The sequence below is a fragment of the Hemiscyllium ocellatum genome, chromosome 38 (genome assembly GCF_020745735.1).
Source record: "Hemiscyllium ocellatum isolate sHemOce1 chromosome 38, sHemOce1.pat.X.cur, whole genome shotgun sequence".
In the NCBI taxonomy this organism is placed as follows: Eukaryota; Metazoa; Chordata; class Chondrichthyes; order Orectolobiformes; family Hemiscylliidae; genus Hemiscyllium; species Hemiscyllium ocellatum.
Genome location: NC_083438.1, coordinates 13,865,252 through 13,883,425, shown reverse-complemented (window position 1 = coordinate 13,883,425; position 18,174 = coordinate 13,865,252).

The window sequence follows — 18,174 nt, the reverse complement described above, 5'->3', positions numbered from 1 at the left end:
GCTCTGAATGCATCTGTGCCATAACTGATCTGAACAGGGCAGCTAAAAATATCTCAAATAAGGTGAAGTGCTCATTCATTTCATTTGTACCTCCTGGAAGATACTTGCTCATCCTTGTGAGTTGTTACCTTTACAGTTCAAACTGACTAATGTTTTGATGTGCTCTGATTGCATTGTCTAAATGCTGGTATTAATCGTTATCTTGAGAATTGTCTACTGTTTGGAATACTGGCAAACAATTACACAACTATTTAGTCCAAAATAAGCAGAACATTTCAAATTTCTCCTTCAGGCTTTCTGCCATCAAGGCCCCTTTCAGTCCTCAGAAGCCAGTGCTCTGCAGCAATGAGAAGGCAAAACTGGTGGGGATGTGGTGCACTAACAATGTCACCAGATCAAAAGCTATCTGCTGCTCTGTTGGTGACATTTGTCAAAATCTAAACTGACAACTGATTAACTTTTAACTCTGTTAAATTTTGAAATAAAGCAACCTTATTACAATCACTCACATTTGCATCATTTCTTTAATGTCTATTGTGAGAATTAAAATACACTCCCCTCCTCATCCGTTCTATGTCAGTCCAAGACGATGTGCAAGACTGAGCAATGAATGAATAAAGAAATCAAGCGGTTGAGCAAATTGTTATTATTATTCATGAAAAATTTATATTCACTGCTTTTGTGTAATAGTTACTTGAGTCATAATGAAAGAAAATCGCTGACTTGAATATTTCTGCTGGCATCTCTCGCTGCATCACATACTGCGAATGGTGCTTTTCAAAATTACCTAAGGCTCGCTACTGACCCTCAAAGGCACAGAACCAAAGATCAGGAGTACTGCAGTAGAGTACAATCTGTTTTTAGATTACATTCCCTATTGTGGAAACAGGCCCTCCAGCCCAGATCGACTCTCCAAAGATTAACCCACACAGACCTATTTCCCTCTGACCAATGCACCTAACACTATGGGCAATTTAGCACGGCCAATTCACCTAACCTGTACATCTTTGGACTGTGGGAGGAAACCGGACCACCCGGAGGATACCCACGCAGACACAGGGGATAACGTGCAAACTCAACACAGACAGTCGCCCAAGGCTGGAAACGAATCTGGGTGCCTGGTGCTGTGAGGTAGCGGTACTGACCACTGAAGCGTTGTGCCACCCTACTGTGCACTGCAATTCATTTGTTTAATTATAATTGGGGGGGGGGGGAACTCTCTACATTATTTCAATGGCTTTTGCACTTTCTGGAGAAAATAAACAGTTTGTACATACTTCAATCAAGCAGCTGAGGCATGACAAGCCTCTGGAGCAAGTGGAATTGGAATCCTGATCTTCATCGATTAAATATACGGCTTCTATTACTGCGACAGAAGAGTCACAAAGCCGTTTCTCAGTTATTGGAACACGAAATTGTTCCTACACTCATGAAGATTACAAGGTTGTCAATTGCAATATTCGGTAACATGTCAAGTTTTGTTAATTTGAGAATGACAATGGTCATTCAGCCACATATGCCAAATGCTACAAACCACTTGTCAGTCTATTTGCCATCCCATATGTTAATCTGTTTCCTGTCTTACTAGTGGAAAGTAATGAAGATTTTTGGTATCAAAGGATGAAATCAATGATGATACAATCATAAGAAATCGTCGGTTCTTGTAGTCTCATAGCAGTGCGTTCTTTCCTGCAGCTGTTTAACATGCTTGGATGTCTAATACCATCCTGCTACACAATGGTTAAAGAACTGCAACTTGGTTACCATGAACAATATAATGCAGTAGAAAGGAAAACATAATGGCAGCTGACATTGTAAACAACTGCAACATCCCTCGCTCCAGTAATGATCGGTTTTGAGCTTAAATCCTTTGATTGTAAGTACAGCCAAGCCACTCTGGACACAGTAGATGTTGGGAAGATGTTTCCATTGGTAGGAGAGACTAGGACCCGAGGGAACACACTTAGTGTGAAGGGAAGAACCTTTTAGAATGGAGATAAGGAGAAACTTCTTCAGCCAGAGAGTGATGAATCGATGGAATTCACTGCCACAGAAGGCTGTGTAGCCCAGTCACTGAGTATACTTAAGTCTGAGATTGATGGGTTCTTGAGTATCAAGGGGATCAAGGATTAAAGGGAGAAAGTAGGAGAATTGGTTTGAGAAACTTATCAGCCATGATTGAACGGCAACAGACTTGATGGGCTAAATGGTCTAATTTTGCTTCAATATCTTATTCTAGTCTAGCTCCAATGCAGGCATTTTCCATTCTGATATCAAGAAATAAATTTCCCTGAAAATTTCTATTCGTCAGTTTTCACGACTTTAATTTTAAGCTTGTGAAAGTTTAAGTGTTGACTTAGAAAATAACTCGTGACATCAAGCAGGTATGATATTACCAACTGTTAACTGTTGTCAATTCCAATCTTTCTAAACACCTTTTTTATTACAATAGACACATTTGATAAGAAAGAAATTAAACACAACAGTATAATTCATGAACAATTCCTTTATTGTTTGTCTGTGGATCAGTTACATTGAGGGCGTTTGTCGTGTCAGTAGAGAACTGAAGGATTTTTGTGAGAGTTGTTGGCTACTCAAGTGAGATTGGTGAAAGTTAATTTGTGTTGTGCTTGAATATGAGAATGTCTGTTCTTGCCGATGGAGGCAAAATAAAGAAAGGCAAGGAAGTGTTTGGGGGAGATAACATTATTTAGTGTCATTTTGGGCTCATGATTAGGCTTTCTCGTGGTCAGGTAACATCTATTATAAGACAATGCACTATTCTTCTCACTGTTTAAATGCACGATGGTGATGTTTAACAGATAAAGCAATGTTCCAAATAATTCCAGATGGAAAATTTATTCTTCGGTGTGAGCATTAAAGTACTTATTCTGTTCCAACACTGGGATTTGCAAGGATATCTCCACTTTCAATTCAAACCTATTCATTGAGCTTCACTGAAATTAATGAAAGTTTAAGCTCAAGAGTGGGGAATTTACGAAATAATTATCTCTCTGCATTTTGTTTCTTTTTGTTATTTTTATCGATGTTTCTCCAAAAAAGAGACAGCAAATCGATCGGAAGCAAGAAACATGCAGGAAATAAAACTCCAATCTACCCTCCCCACCGTACATACCTTGAACCCCCCCAACTCCCCACACCGAAGAATTTACCTCCTACTTTGCAGTCTACGCCAGGAATCATAATTTTGTTCACTGAACTTTAAAGAAATGAAATTCTTCATTTCAGTGGTTAGCACTGCCTCATCACAGCACCAGCGTCCCAGGTTCGATTCCAGCCTCTGGCGTCTGTCTGTGTGGAGTTTGTACATTCTCCCCATGTCTGTATCGGGGTGCTCTGGTTTCCTCTGGTCCAAAGATGTGCAGGTCAGGTGAATTGGCCATCTCAAATTGCCCATAGTGTCAGGTGAACTAGTTGGAGGGAAATGGGTCTGGGTGGGTTACAGTTTGGAGGGTCGGTGTGGACTTGTTGGGCTGAAGGGCCTGTTTACACATTGCAGGGAATCTAACGTAATCACAACATTCCCGCAATAACCAGCCCTTTAGAGTGACCTGCGCAAATATTTCTTTATACAGCTCATGACACCTTTTCCCATTCCAACATCCTCATCAAATTTTTAGATGCAAGAAGATTAAATAATTCTACTATGTTGTTATTTTGAATTGTAGCCAGACGTCAAGTCAACTGTGCTAACTGATCTACGATCACAGCATTAGAGTCATAAAGTCATAGAGATTTACAGCACGGAAACAGACCCGTCCATGCCGACCAGATATCCCAACCCAATCTTGTCCCACCTACCAGCACTCAGTCCATAACCCCCCAAACCCTTCCTATTCATATACCCATCCAAATTCCTCTTAAATGTTGCAATTGTATCAACCTCCACCACATCATCTGGCAGCTCATTCCATACACGTACAACTCTCTGCGTGAAAAAGTTGCCCCTTAGGTCTCTTTTATATCTTGTCCCTCTACCTTAAACCTATACCCTCTAGTTCTGGACTCCACAACCTCAGGGAAAAGATTTGGAGATGCTGGTGTTGGATTGGGGTGTACAAAATTAAAAATCACACAACACTAGGTTATAGTGCAACAGGTTTAATTGGAAGCACACTAACTTCCTATTAAACCTGTTGGACTATAACCTGGTGTTGTGTGATTTTTAACCAGGGAGAAGACTTTGCCTATTTACCCTATGTTCAACACTGAGTGGCTATAGAGAAACAGCACGGACTGAACACTCGAATGGTTGAAATTTTTGAGAGCTATGGGAATACGAGGATAAAATGTGTGGAAAAAGCGACGGTTCTTCTCAACAGAAACATATTGCTTCATTTTCCAAGAAAACCATTGATTCCTGCACTGTTTGAGTTTATTAATTTGAGTCATAACAAATCAGGGATTTGTGGTTTTCCTTCCTTTCCTTGATTGAAGGCACTGGGGGAAACGTAGTTGGGAGAATGAGATGAAAGCAAGTTGTTTAATTATTCTGAAGATTGAATGGTGATGATGTCATAAAATAGTGTCCCTGGGGGGGGTTATATGTTCTATATATGGAATTCGCATCAATATCATTTTGCAGTTGCTGAGAGATTATCATTTCAGATTGAATATGCATGAACCACCGTCTGGCCTGCTGTATGTAATTTACTATCCAATCCTTGCTGCTGTGGGGATCCCAGGTAAGAGTTGTGCAAAGCTGTGTGTTACGAGCTCATTGCACTTTCTGCCTGTTCGCTCTTTAATTGACCGGGGTTAAAGTGCTGACAAAATGGTCACATAATCAAGGCTACTAAACCGTGCTATTTATGTTAATAACTTGATATATTTTATTCACATTATTCTGCTTCAGTGGAATTGTCTTCCATAAAACATAGTTCAATCACGGAGAGATGATTCGCGTGACAGGTATTTCATTGTAAATTTGAATATGTGTGTGTTCTATGTTCTAAGATATATATATATATACCTTAGAACATAGCAAAGTACAGCACAGAACAGGCCCTTCGGCCCACTATGTTGTGCCGAGGTGTATTCCTACCCTAAGCTAAAATAACCTAACGTACGCGCCCCTCATTTCACTGCTCTCCATGGGCATGTTCAGCAGTCGCTTAAATGTCCTGAATGACTCTGCTTCCACCACCACCGCTGGCAACACATTCCATATATTCACAACTCTCTGCATTAAAAAATATACCTCTGAGGTCCCTGCTATACCTCACTCCTAATATCTTAAAACTATGACCCCTTGTGCCAGTCAATCCTGCCCTGGGGAAACGTCTCTGGCAATTGGCTCTATCCATGCCTCTCATTACCTTGAATACCTCGATCAGGTCACCTCGCTTCATCCTTCTCTCCAGTGAGAAAAGTCCGAGCTTAGTCAACCTCCCTTTGCAAGACAAGATTTACGACTTCATAAGAGTTGTGATTTAATCTTCCAAAGGGTGCAGGTCACGATCCATGCCCTCGTGTCGAGAGATAAAAAATATTGTTTTCTGAACATTCTCCCCGTGTTGGTGAACTTTATGATCCATCCAAGTCCATCATTACCCTGTTTTCCATTCGAACATGATATTTGCGACCATTGTGTAAAAAAGATCTGCCATTAATTCAAAATATTACTATCTCTATAACACATTTGTTTGGCAGTGCATATTAGTAGATTAGTTTTTCAGTTCAATCGAGTTTATCTTTTTTTTAAGTAATATCAAAACATCCTTTCATTGTGTACAGCCATGGATTCACATTTCTCCTGCATTGAATTGCATTTATTTACTATCACGTGTACCGAGGCACAGTGAAAACCTTTGTCTTGCAAGCAATACAGACAGATCACGGAGTTAAATAGCATAGATAAGTAAATAATAGGTAAACAGCGACAAAAATAAAAACACAGGTACAGGCGAGTGTTAAAATTTTGTGAGTCCATTCAGTATTCTAACAACAGTAGGGTAGAAACTGTTTTGAAACCGGCTGGTGCATGTGTTCAGAATTTTGTACCTTCTCCCCAATGGTAGAGGCTGTAGAAAAGTATTGCCAGAGTGGGATGGAGCTGCGTCAACTGTTTGCATCAATTGTCTAGTTTCCATTCTCTGTCACCTGTTATTGATCCTATAGTGGGCAGCATGATGGCACACTGTTACGGCGGTTAGCACTGCTCTCTCACGGCGCCAGAGTCCTTGGTTCCATTCCTGCCTCAGGCGACTGTGTGTGGCGTTTGTTCATTCTCCCCATGTCTGCGCGTGTTTCCTTCGGGTGGTCCAATGTCCTCCCACAGTCCAAAAACAATTGTGCCGGTTAGGTGAATGGGCCATGCTAAATTGCCTGTAGTATTACGGTCAAATGTAGGGGAATGGGTGGGATGGTGTGGATTTGTTGGGCTGAAGGGCCTGTTTCCACACTGTAACTAATCTATCTATTTCTGTCTTCTACTTTATTTCTTTTTTGAAAAGTCTATATTTAGTGAGCTAGTGAAGCAAAGTGAAATAATTAAGACATATTGTATATGAATAAATATTCGACCACAAGATGTCAAACTCTGCTTCTGTGCTTCTCCCTTGTCTATTTTCATGCAAATCATGATAACGTATCTCAATGTAGTCCTCAAGGAAATGCTTCCCAGGCTGTGATTAACTTGATAGTCTAGTCAATTGAATATTAATGTTTCCCTTATGGAAGTTTAGTCGATAGTAGGTTCTAATAGATAGTAGATAACAGATAGCATTTAAACCAAAAAAAAAGGAAACCAAAGGTTATGTTGCACAATGATAGTGTTCTTCACTTTTCTGCCTGGTTCTTATTCCGACTATACCTCATCCGAACAAGGCAGCTAAAAGATATCTAGGACAAGTCCAGTTATTCACCCATTTCAAACTCTGGAAATCTGAAACAAAAGCAAAAACTGCTGGAAAATCTCAACAGGTGTGGCACCACCTGTGGAGAGAAACTGGAGCAAATATTATATTAGATCCCCTGCAGAGTGGAAACAGGCCCTTCGGCCCAACCAGTCCACACCGACCCTCCAAAGAGTAACCTACCCAGATCCATACCCATCTGATTCGTGCACCTAACACTATGGGTAATCTAATATGGCCAATTTATCTGACGTGTGCATCTTTGGATTGGAGGCGGAAACCCTGCACAGACTCGGGGAGAATGTGCAAACTCCACACAGAGAGTCACACGAGGCTGGAATCGAACCGGGGACCCCACCGCTGTGAGGAAGTAGTGATAGCCACTGAGCCACTGTGCCACCCCTTGCGTGCAGTGACCCTTCTTCAGAATAAGCAGGGCAGGTGACGGAGGTGACAGTGGGGGAGGGTGACACTTTGGGACCAATGACCATAGATCCATTAATTTAGTTATGGAGAGGGACAAAACTGCTTAACTGGTTCAAGGTCTAAACCGGGGCAAAGCGAATTTTGATGGAATTAGACAGGACCTTGGAGGGGTTGATTGGAATAGTTTGTTTGCACGTAAAGGGACATCAGGCAAATGGGAGGCATTTAAAAAAGAGATAGCTAGAGCTCAAGATCTATATGGTCCTTTGAGGGTGGAGGGCAAATATGGCAGGAATAGGTAACCCTGGATGGCAAGAGATATTGAGGCTTTGAACAGAAAAAAGGAATCATGGCTCAGGTACATGCAGCTGGGATCAAGGGAATCCTTGAAGGTATACAGGAATACAATAGATTACTAAAGAAGGAAATCAGGAGGGTGAAAAGGGGGCATGAGATACTCTTAGCTGAGAAAATTAGGTGAATCCAAAGAGATGTGTTACGGAAATAGAATAACTAGAGAGACAATAGGGCCCATCGAGGACTAAAATGGACATGTCTATGTAGAACCGTGGAAGATGGATGAGGTTCTCAATGAATATTCCTCCACTGTATTTGCCATGGAAGAAGACATGAAGACCAGGGACCTTGGGGAAGTTAGTCAGGATATCTTGGGGACAGTCCATATCACAGTACAGGAGGTGTTGTTTGTGTTATAATGTATGAAACCTCCTGGTCCTGTCCAGATATATCCAAGAACATTGCAAGAGACTAGAGACGAAATTGTGAGGGCCCTGACTGATATTATTGCATCCTTGTTAGCCACAGGTGAGATCCCAGAATACTGGAGGGTAGCGAATGTTGTGTCATTATTCAAGTAGGGTTACAAAGAAAAGCCTGGGAACAACAGACCAATAAGCTTAACACCTGTGGTGGGTAAGTGATTGAGAAGATTCTGAGCAATAAGATATATATGCATTTGGAAAGGTAAGATTTGATTAGAAATAGTCAGCATGGCTTTCTGAATGGGAAATCACGCCTCACAATGTGTTAAGAGTTCTTTGATGAAGTGACAAGTAAGGTGGACAAGGGCAGGGCAGTAGATGTAGTCTATGTGGATTTCAGTAAGGCCTTTGATAAGGTTCCACATGGTAGGCTTCTCTGGAAGATTAAATCACATGGAATCCAGGGTGAGCTGGCAAATTGGATACACAACTGGTAGGAAGCAGTGGGTAATAGTGGAAGGGTTCTTATCTGACAGGAGGTCTGTGATAAGTGGAAAGCCTCAGGGATCAGTGCTGGGCCCATTGCTGTTTGTTATCTATATCAGTGATTTGGATGACAATGTGCTAAGTAGGATTACATAGTTTGCTAAAAACACTAACATAGGTGGTATCGCGAATAGTGAGGAACGTTATCAAAAGTTGCAGAAGGGCTCTGATAGGCAGGGAAAGTGAGCTGAGGAATTGCAAATGAAGTTTAATTAAGAAAAGTGTGAGGTCTTATATTTTGGAAAGTCAAATCAAGGTAAGAGTTTTATGGTGAATGGTAAGGTCTTAAGGAATATAATGGAACAGAGGGATCTTGGATTTCCGGTTCATATTTCTTTGAAAGTGGAGTCACAGGTAGACAGGGTGGTTAAGAAGGCTTTAGGCACACTGGGCTTCATCAGTCAGGGCACTGAGTATTGAAGTTGGGAAGTTATGTTGCAGTTATACGGGACGTTGGTTAGACTGCACTTGCAATGTTGCGTTTAAGTTTTGGCCACAATTCTAATTTCCTGATTTCAGCTCTTCCAGCTGCCCAATGTTAGCAGCAGATACTGTCGTTTGACCTGCATCATACGTCCTGTTTGTTGATATGAGTTTCCTGACTTAATATTCATTAACTGAATCAGCAATTACTGTCTTATCAGTAATTGAATCAGTATCCTTTCTAACAAATTTCATTTATGTGGAAGTTGAATATTGAAAATAATTTGTGCGCAATCTAATCTTTTACAACTCATGACTCATATGCTGGACACCAATTTTATTTCTGAATCTGATATTTCCCTGATAGCTTTCAGCTTCGATGCAAAAACAAACCCTCGTTTTTTTTATTAATTAGCAAACTTTTTCGTACATGTTTCAGCATCATAATTTCACATAAGAGATTTGTAATCGGTTTTAATGAAGGGTTTGTTTTTAGCACATGAGGAATGCATCTGACAATTAGCAGCAAGAAGCTGCCACAGGAACACACAAAGCTGTAGTGTATTATATTGGAATGGGCTGTCTGGACACTTGTAGAAGGGAGGTTCCATGAAATATCCGAGAAAGTATTACATGATTATTTATCGAGACAAAATGCACAAGGTAATGGCAAAAAGTCAGAAGAGTATCAATAAGTTGTGCACATTTGGAGAGCTAAGGCAATCAGGAAGGTCCAAATGTCCATAAACGGTACTTTCTATGCTGTAACCTTTCTCTGCACTCAGGAGTAAACTTTGACAAGAGCATTGGGAATCTAAATCTGTTGAGTCAAGGTGAAAGTACAAGACAAGTCAATGGGTTCACATTATTTTTGAGGCATGAATTGCAGAAATAGAAGAGAATGTGTTTCTTATTGAATGTTCTGAGGCTTTTGAGAACTCTTATGGGTTGCTTGCTGGAAAATGAGTTGCATTATAAGTGCTCTGAAATAAACAAATTTTTTTTGGAAACTGCGATTTTATCAAACCATCTCACTAATTGTGTCTTATATATTTACATTTCACAACAGTCAACATGGTGGCAATTGTGATCTTGGCCAAAAGCAAGTGTGGTATTTCCAGCTGCATCACATATTACCTGGTGGCTATGGCAACAGCAGATCTTTCAGTTGTTATCACCAGCGTTATATTAAATCGGATCATTGGCATGTACTTTCCCACAAATTATCTCTTGCTTACTCCACTGTGTCGAATCAAAAGTGTCCTAGTTTATATAACAAGAGACTGTTCTGTATGGTTTACTGTTGTGTTTACTTTTGATCGCTTTGTAGCCATCTGCTATCACAAACTAAAAAGCCAATATTGCAAGAAGCAAACTGCAGGGTCGATCCTAGGTATGGTGCTCTCCCTGTGTTGTTTGAAGAACCTTGCTTGGTACTTTGTATATGAACCTTTGTATATAATTAACAATACGCCTTGGTATTGCCTGATAAGGTCAAGCTTTTATCCTTCACCTCTGTGGCTTGCATTTTCTTATTTTGGATGCATCGCGAATCCTTTTCTCCCATTTCTAATTGTTTTGTCCTCAATGTTCTCACCGTGAGACACATAATAATGGTGAGCAAAGCCCGTAAGGCACTCCGTGTCAATGCCAGGTCTGAAAACAATCCTGACCCTGAGATGGAGAACAGGAGAAAGTCTATAGTTTTACTCTTCAGCATATCCGGCAATTTCCTGCTATTATGGTTGACATTCGCCGTTCATTATGTGTATTATAGAATCGTCAATGCGTATTCTTACACCGGTTACACTGACCCTGTTTATATCCTGCAAGAAACTGGATACATGCTTGTGCTTTTGAGTTGCTGCACAAATACATTTATTTATGCAGTGACCCAGACTAAATTCAGACAGGAGCTCATGGAAATGGCGAAATATCCAATGAGTCAAATAGTTACAATTTTCTGCTGATGATAGTATATTTTACAAGGTTACTGTTCTATTATAGTTGAATTATATCGAGAAATCCATATGAAATGTCATGCTTCATGTGCAATAAAATGCAGTGAATTTATTTCTAATTTAAATGTGAGTCTCTTCAAAGAGCTTCACTGAGATTATCAGAGGTTTGAGCTTACAGATTTGGATATTATTTAAAAATTAATTTCTCTCTGCATTTTCTTTCTACTTTGTGATTCATCCAGCGAATCATGATTTTGATCAAGGTGTTTCAAAGAAGTAAATAAATCATATCAATAGAGGGAATGCAATGGCTTGGCATGAGGACATAGAACATAGAAAAGTACAGTACAGAACAGGCCCTTTGGCCCACGATGTTGTGCTGAGGGTTAATCCTAATGTAAATTCAAATAACTCAACCTATGCACCCCTCAAATCATGTGCATGTACAGCAGTCGCTTAAATGTCCCTAATGATTCCGCTTCCACCACCACCGCTGGCCACGCATTCCATGCACTCACAACTTTCTGCTCAAAAAAACCTTGCTCTGATGTCCCCTGTGTACTTTTCTCGTAATATTTTAAACCTATGACCACTCGTACCAGTCAATCCTGCCCTGAGGAAAAGTCTCTGTCAATCGGCACTATCCATTCCTCTCATTATCTTGTACACCTCAATCAGGTCACCTCTCTTCCTCCTTCTCTCCAGAGAGGAAAGTCCAAGCTTAGTCAACCTCTCTTCCTAAGGCAAGCCCTCCAGTTCAGGCAGCATCCTGGTAAATTATGCAGAAACAGTGTTCCTCATCTCTCAGCTCGATAATCCGGTTCTTATTCCATCTGCTTCATAACACATCAGAACAGATTGCCCACAAATATCGATGATAAGCCTGATTACTCACACATTACATCAGTATACCTGAGTTGGGAGTCGCCTACCCTTGTAAATTGTCACCAGTTCAAGTAGAATTTCATTGCGTTTTGATTTGCCGTTGTTTACTTGTTGGCCTAATTGTTGTATTGACATTTGCACAATGTTATCAATATTGCAAAAGAAATGTCAAGGTTTTGACCCAAGATAATAATCAGCGTTTTCCAAATTTCACATTCAGGCTGCATAACAATACCTCTATCAAGTCTCTGATGCATCTTCTTTGGAACAATGGGAAAGGAAAACTGGTGCAGAGATGGAATGGTTGTGATGTCCATGGATCTAATGCCCGCCATCCCTGTTAATTTGGGGGCATGAGTTCAGATCTAATCATGATAACTGAGTAACCTTTATTTGTACATGGATTAAAAACCCCCGAGTTATGCATTAACCTCATTGCTTTCACTCACACTTACCTGGTTCTTTAATATTGATTGTGTGTGGGAGGTTGAGGTGGGGAGTAGTGCCCTTCTTCCCACAGTTGCTCTGTCTATGCTCGACATAAAGAGAGCCTAGTGGTTATATATTAGCAACATATTTCTTCACAAAGAAATCATTGACTTTCATGTTTCTGCTGGCATCCTCAAGTCTAAGCGTGCCCACAACATCGCACACTGCAAATAGTCCATAGATGTGTACTTCAATATAACCCAAGGCTCACTACACACTCGCAACAGCGGTCATAACACTCAGCAACACAGCAACTCTGTCCAATTTCACTTTGGAATATTGCAAATTGGTTTAATTACGCTGGTGAAATACAGATCTCTAAATGCTTTTGATGAGTTTTGTACCACCATGAGCAAAGGAGCAACACGAAAACTGCACGGGTATGACACGCTGGTGGAGTAGTTGGGACTTCAGCCCAAGCTTTCATGGATTTAAGGTATGGATGCTCCTAAATTATGTGCATTCTTAATGATAACACAGATAAGAACCACACTTCCAGTCTGTCTACCATGTTAATTCTAAATCATATGTTGATTCAGTTCCCTTTGCAAATATAATTCCAACTACACTACATTAAAAAAAATGAAGTTGGAAATATCCAATACATCTAGCAGCATCTGTTGAGTAGAAAAAATGCTCACACACTGAACCAATAAATTTCATCAAAACAGAAAGCTTAGAGATGTAAGATTTAGGTCAAGTATCTAACTAATTCCAACTTTTCTCAGTGCTGAAATTCTCCAGCCCAGTCTACGTCCTTACAAATTTCTCCTTTTTGCAATTGAGCTCACGTCCTCCTGTAATGTGGTGCACTAATCAAAAATGTTAACGGTAGCACCTTGGCTAGGAATTGCCTGAAATCCTGAAGCAGACGTTACTGATGAAAAAAGCCCATTTCAATCTTCGCAGCAGTTTTGGTGTTGTTGGAGTCCATTTACTGGCAACATTATGCATTGAGAATTCTGCAACATTGTTGAGGATACAAAAATGTTTTCCCGAATGCAAAACAACCCCCAAAATTTATCATCATTAATTATTTTTCGATTGTTGTAGATATCTGGGTTTTGATAGAACATTGGAAAGGTCCTTGAAAGAACAACTATTGTCACAATAGATTGGATCATCTCAGTCAATTCTTCAATATTTGTATGGATGCAACCATAAGTTGAAAACAACATGGGCTTGGAGAATACCTCAGGAAGCAACGTGAAAGTGACATGGAAACCTGAATGTTGCTTTAGCTTCTACTAACAATGTTTTGTTTGTTATGCGTGTTCCAAGTCAGACCAAGCCCCCTCAAAATATGTCAAGGAGGCAGCCTATGCCCCAGGATTTTCTTATAGCAAAGGAAAATAGCAGGGGTTGTATTCTGGATGTAATTAGATTGTTCAGGATATCAGGCGTGAAGCAAATTACTTTATTCATGCACGATAGTTAAATTACAACAAGCAAAAAAGGAATTGGAATAACATCTCCATTGAAAAAAACTTCACAGAAGAATGGCTTATTTATCTACTAAACAGTAACTTTCAAGATAGGAACATCTCAAAAACACACTCTTAGCAAAAGGCAAATTCAGTGAATTAGATTGTCTCGCGTGCAATTCTAGCAACTGGAAGAGAACCTCAGATTTTAACTGGAACAGACAGAGGAACAATAGCGTCCACATCCATCTCCAAGCACCATAATTGCTTCCCTACTACCTGAAAAATGGGGCATGTTTTTCAAAACTGTACTGCATCCTTATGAATTGATGGTCAAATAAACTGTTTATTTTTTCAATATTTGACCATTCTGTTTTCCCCCATGGCCTGGCACAGAAATTGCACGTGCTACTTGGAATGTGTCCTTACCATATTAAGGGAGTACCATTATTAGATCAACAGCCAACCATTCCTCAACTGCAGGTATCCAAGAGAATCTCCAAATCCTAATCAGGACTCCATTCTTAATATTCTTCACAGCACTCCAGGGTCATTCAATTTAACTGCCTGGTTACCTTATTTAATAACTGCTGAAAACGTGTTGCTGGAAAAGCGCAGCAGGTCAGGCACCATCCAAAGAGCAGGAAATCGACGGTTCCGGCATGAGCCCTTCTTCAGGAATGCCCGAAAAGTCGATTCTCCTGCTCTTTGGATGCTGCCTGACCTGCTGCGCTTTTCCAGCAACACATTTGCAGCTCTGATCTCCAGCATCTGCAGTCCTCACTTTCTCCTCATTTAATTACTGGCCTGTTTTCTGAGATTCAATTAAGGAGAATGTGCAAAATACTACCGTTGAATTATCCCCACCTTTAAAAAAACTGTCAGCAACTATAACATTCACTTCTGAAATTATTTTGACTGCAGATGATAGACTTTGTTGAGCCATTTTTCTGGTCACTGCAATGGAAAATTACCTGAATTGTGTCACAGTAACTAAACTGCCTCTTTACCTTCATTTGGACTTTCCATGATTATAGGTAACCCTTACTCCATCCAAATCATTACCCCGGAGAATGTCAACGCCATCCGTGTGTCACGTCATAACAACTACTCCAACTACTCTCGACAAGGAATTATATTTCAATTGCTCTTTGTACAATGGAACAGAGAGAGCATCCACACTTCTCTCACACATTTATGTTAGTTTCTCTCCCTGAAAGAAAAATTAACTTGTTCTCCAAAAAAGATTTAAATACCTCTTGCGTTCGACATTACAGATATTGCATTATTTGAAGAAGCAGCAGTGTTTATTTTTAAATTCGATTCCCTAAAGTATGCAAACAAGCCCTTCAGCCTAAAATGACCCTCTGAAGAGTAACCCACACAGACCCATTCCCCTACCCCTGACTACTGCACCGAACAGGATGGTCAATTTAGTATGGCCAATTCACCTGACCTGCAGGAGGAAACCCACACAGATACGGGGAGAATGTGCAAACTCCAGGCAGACAGTTTCCTGAGGTAGGAATTGAACCCAGGTACCTGGTGCTATGAGGCAGCAGTGCTGACCACTGAGCTACCATGCCACCTTAAATATTGCTTTCGCTTTGACAAAACTTTTCAAATCTCGCATCCATGTTACTTTCTGGAGAAGAGTTATTGAACTCGTAACCTGAATTCTGCTTTCTCTCCACTGATTTTGCCTGACTTGTTGAGTTTTAATCGCAATATCTGATTTTGTATCCCCTGCACTCAGACCAGTGCGTATCTTTAGTCTCACTGTTCTGGTTAAGGCTTCAATTTGAACTAAAAGAAGGCAGAACGGTTGGACAAATACAAGGTCTGTCTTCACTAAATAACTTTCAGGAAATGTTCGGGAAAGTAGGTCAAACATGAAGTAGAAACTGAAGGAAATCCTAATTAGTCAGGAAATGGTATTTAGGAAAATGATGGGATTAAGACCCAGTAAGTCCCCAAGGCCTGATGCTCTAATTCCCAGAGTACTTACGGAAGTCACCCTAGAACAAGTAATGTGTTCGGCAAACACTTTCCACCATTCTGCAGACTTTGAAAGAGTTCCAATGGACCAGCGGGGAGTTAATGTAACTCCTCTCTCTAAGAAAGGTGGGAGAGAGAAAATGGGGAATTCTAGGTTGGTAGGCCTGACATTAGTGTTGGGAACAATGCTGGAGTCAATTGATAAAGAGGTCATAACTGAGCATTTGCAAAGCAGTGACAGAATCTGGGCGTCGTCAGCATTGATTCAGTAAAGATAAATCATGCTTGACAAATCTTCTGGAGCTTTTTTAAGGATGTGAACAGTGGGGTGGACAGGGGTGAACCTCCAGATGTTATGTATCTGGGCTTTCTAGTGGCTTTTGACACATTTCCACACAAGAGATTGGTTAGCAAAATTAAAGCACATGGTATTGGAGGTAATGAATGAAGAAGGATAGCGAACTATGGCAGGCAGGAAGCAATAAGTTGGAATACACGGGTCCTTCTCAGACTGGAGGCGGTGACAAGTGGTATGCTGCTAGGTCCAGCTGTTCACAATATACATTTGGGTGAAGGAATTGAATAGCATACCTCCACATTTGCAGCTGATACTGAGCTTGGTGGCAGTGTGTGCTATGAGGAGGATGCAGGGTGATTGGACAGACTGGCTCAGTGGGAAGATACTTGACAAATGCAGTATAATGTGGATACATGTGAGGTGATTCACTTTGGTGGCAATAATAGGAAATCAGATTATTATCTGAATGGTGGCAGTTGAGGAAAAGGTGAGGTGATATGAGGCCTGGATGTCATGGTGGAACAGTCGCTGTAGGTTGGCACGCAGGTACAGCAGGGAAAGCTAATGCTGGCCTTCGTAGCGAGAGGATTTGAGTATTGGAGAAAGGCTGCCCTGCTGCAGTTACACAGGGCCTTGGTGAGGACACACCTTGTGTGCAGTTTTGGTCTCCTAGTCTGAAGAAGGACATTCCTGCTCCTGAGGGAGTCCAGTGTAGGTACACCAGACAGATTCCCAGGATGGCAGGACTGACATAGGAGGAAAGATTGGATCAACTGGACTTGTATTCACTGGAATTTAGACGAATGAGGGGGAATCTCAGAGAAACTTTAAAAATTCTGATGGGACATGACAGGCTAGATAGGGAAAGTATGTTCCCAATGTTGGGGATGTCCAGATCTAGGGGTCACAGTCGAAGAATAAGGGAGAAACCATTCAGGATTGAGATGAGAATGTATTGCTTCACTCAGGCATGAAATCTCTCCCAGAGGAAGCTGTTGGGACAAGTTCATTAGAGGGAGCTGGAGTGGCCATTGTGGCTTCAGGGATAGAGGGGTCCAAGGAAAGGACAGGTATGGGACGCTGTGATTGCATGATGAGCCATGATCTTATTGAACGGTGGTGCAGGCCAGAAGGGCCGAATGGCCTACTTCTATTTCCTACATATCTATGATCCGTGGCACTTTCCTTTACAGTTACCTTTTAAGACTCCCTCTTACAACCTCTATTGGCATCCCTTGCAGCTTCAAGTGTTCTTTTTGAATGTGTCCCACGTGATTAAAATGAGACCATTTGGGCCTTCGATTTCACCTCCACTCATGTCATCTTCCATTCTGCATTAGGGAGGAGACATTGGGGCATTCACAGCTCCATATTCCTTATCTTGGCTACTTGCCTTCCTTTGACACAACCTGCAATCTCCACATGGAGCTTTGGCTATTCCGGTTCTTCGTGACTAATGTCGGTTTTGAATTCTCATATTGCACATTTGTGCAACATCGCCTATCGAGCAGTAGGTAGTAGATTTGGGACAATTTCGCTATGAGGTAAGCATGTCTGTGGAGAAAAACAAAATTATTTTTCCCCTCACAACTCAGCGCCTTTCAATTTTGACATCTCTACTTCAAAGTCTTCTTTCATTGTCATTCTCGGTAACATTCCATGAAACTCCAGACTCTCTGCATTTTGCTCTCGGAATGTCTCTCTGTTTGTATGCCCTGTCTCTTGTTATTCCTTCTCTTGTACTCTCTGCACTTCCCGAACCATGCTAAGATTACCCTCTTCCGACAAAAATTGCCATCTCACTCTAGTTTCTAACCAAAGGAGGAAGCAGCCGCCTTGCCAACCATCATTGTGCCAGGGAACAACGGTAGACACATAGCCAGATTCAGAGGGATCACGAGCACAAAGAGCACAAAAGGACCATCACGACTATAGACCAGTGAGCCTGACATCCGTGGTGGGCAAGTTATTGGAGAGAAGCCTGAGGGAAAGGATGTACATGTATTTGGAAAGTCAAGAACTGATTAGGGATAGTCAACATGGCTTTGTGCATGGGAAATCATGTCTCACAAACTTGATTGAGTATTTTGAAGAAGTAACAAAGAGGATTGATGAGGGCAGGTT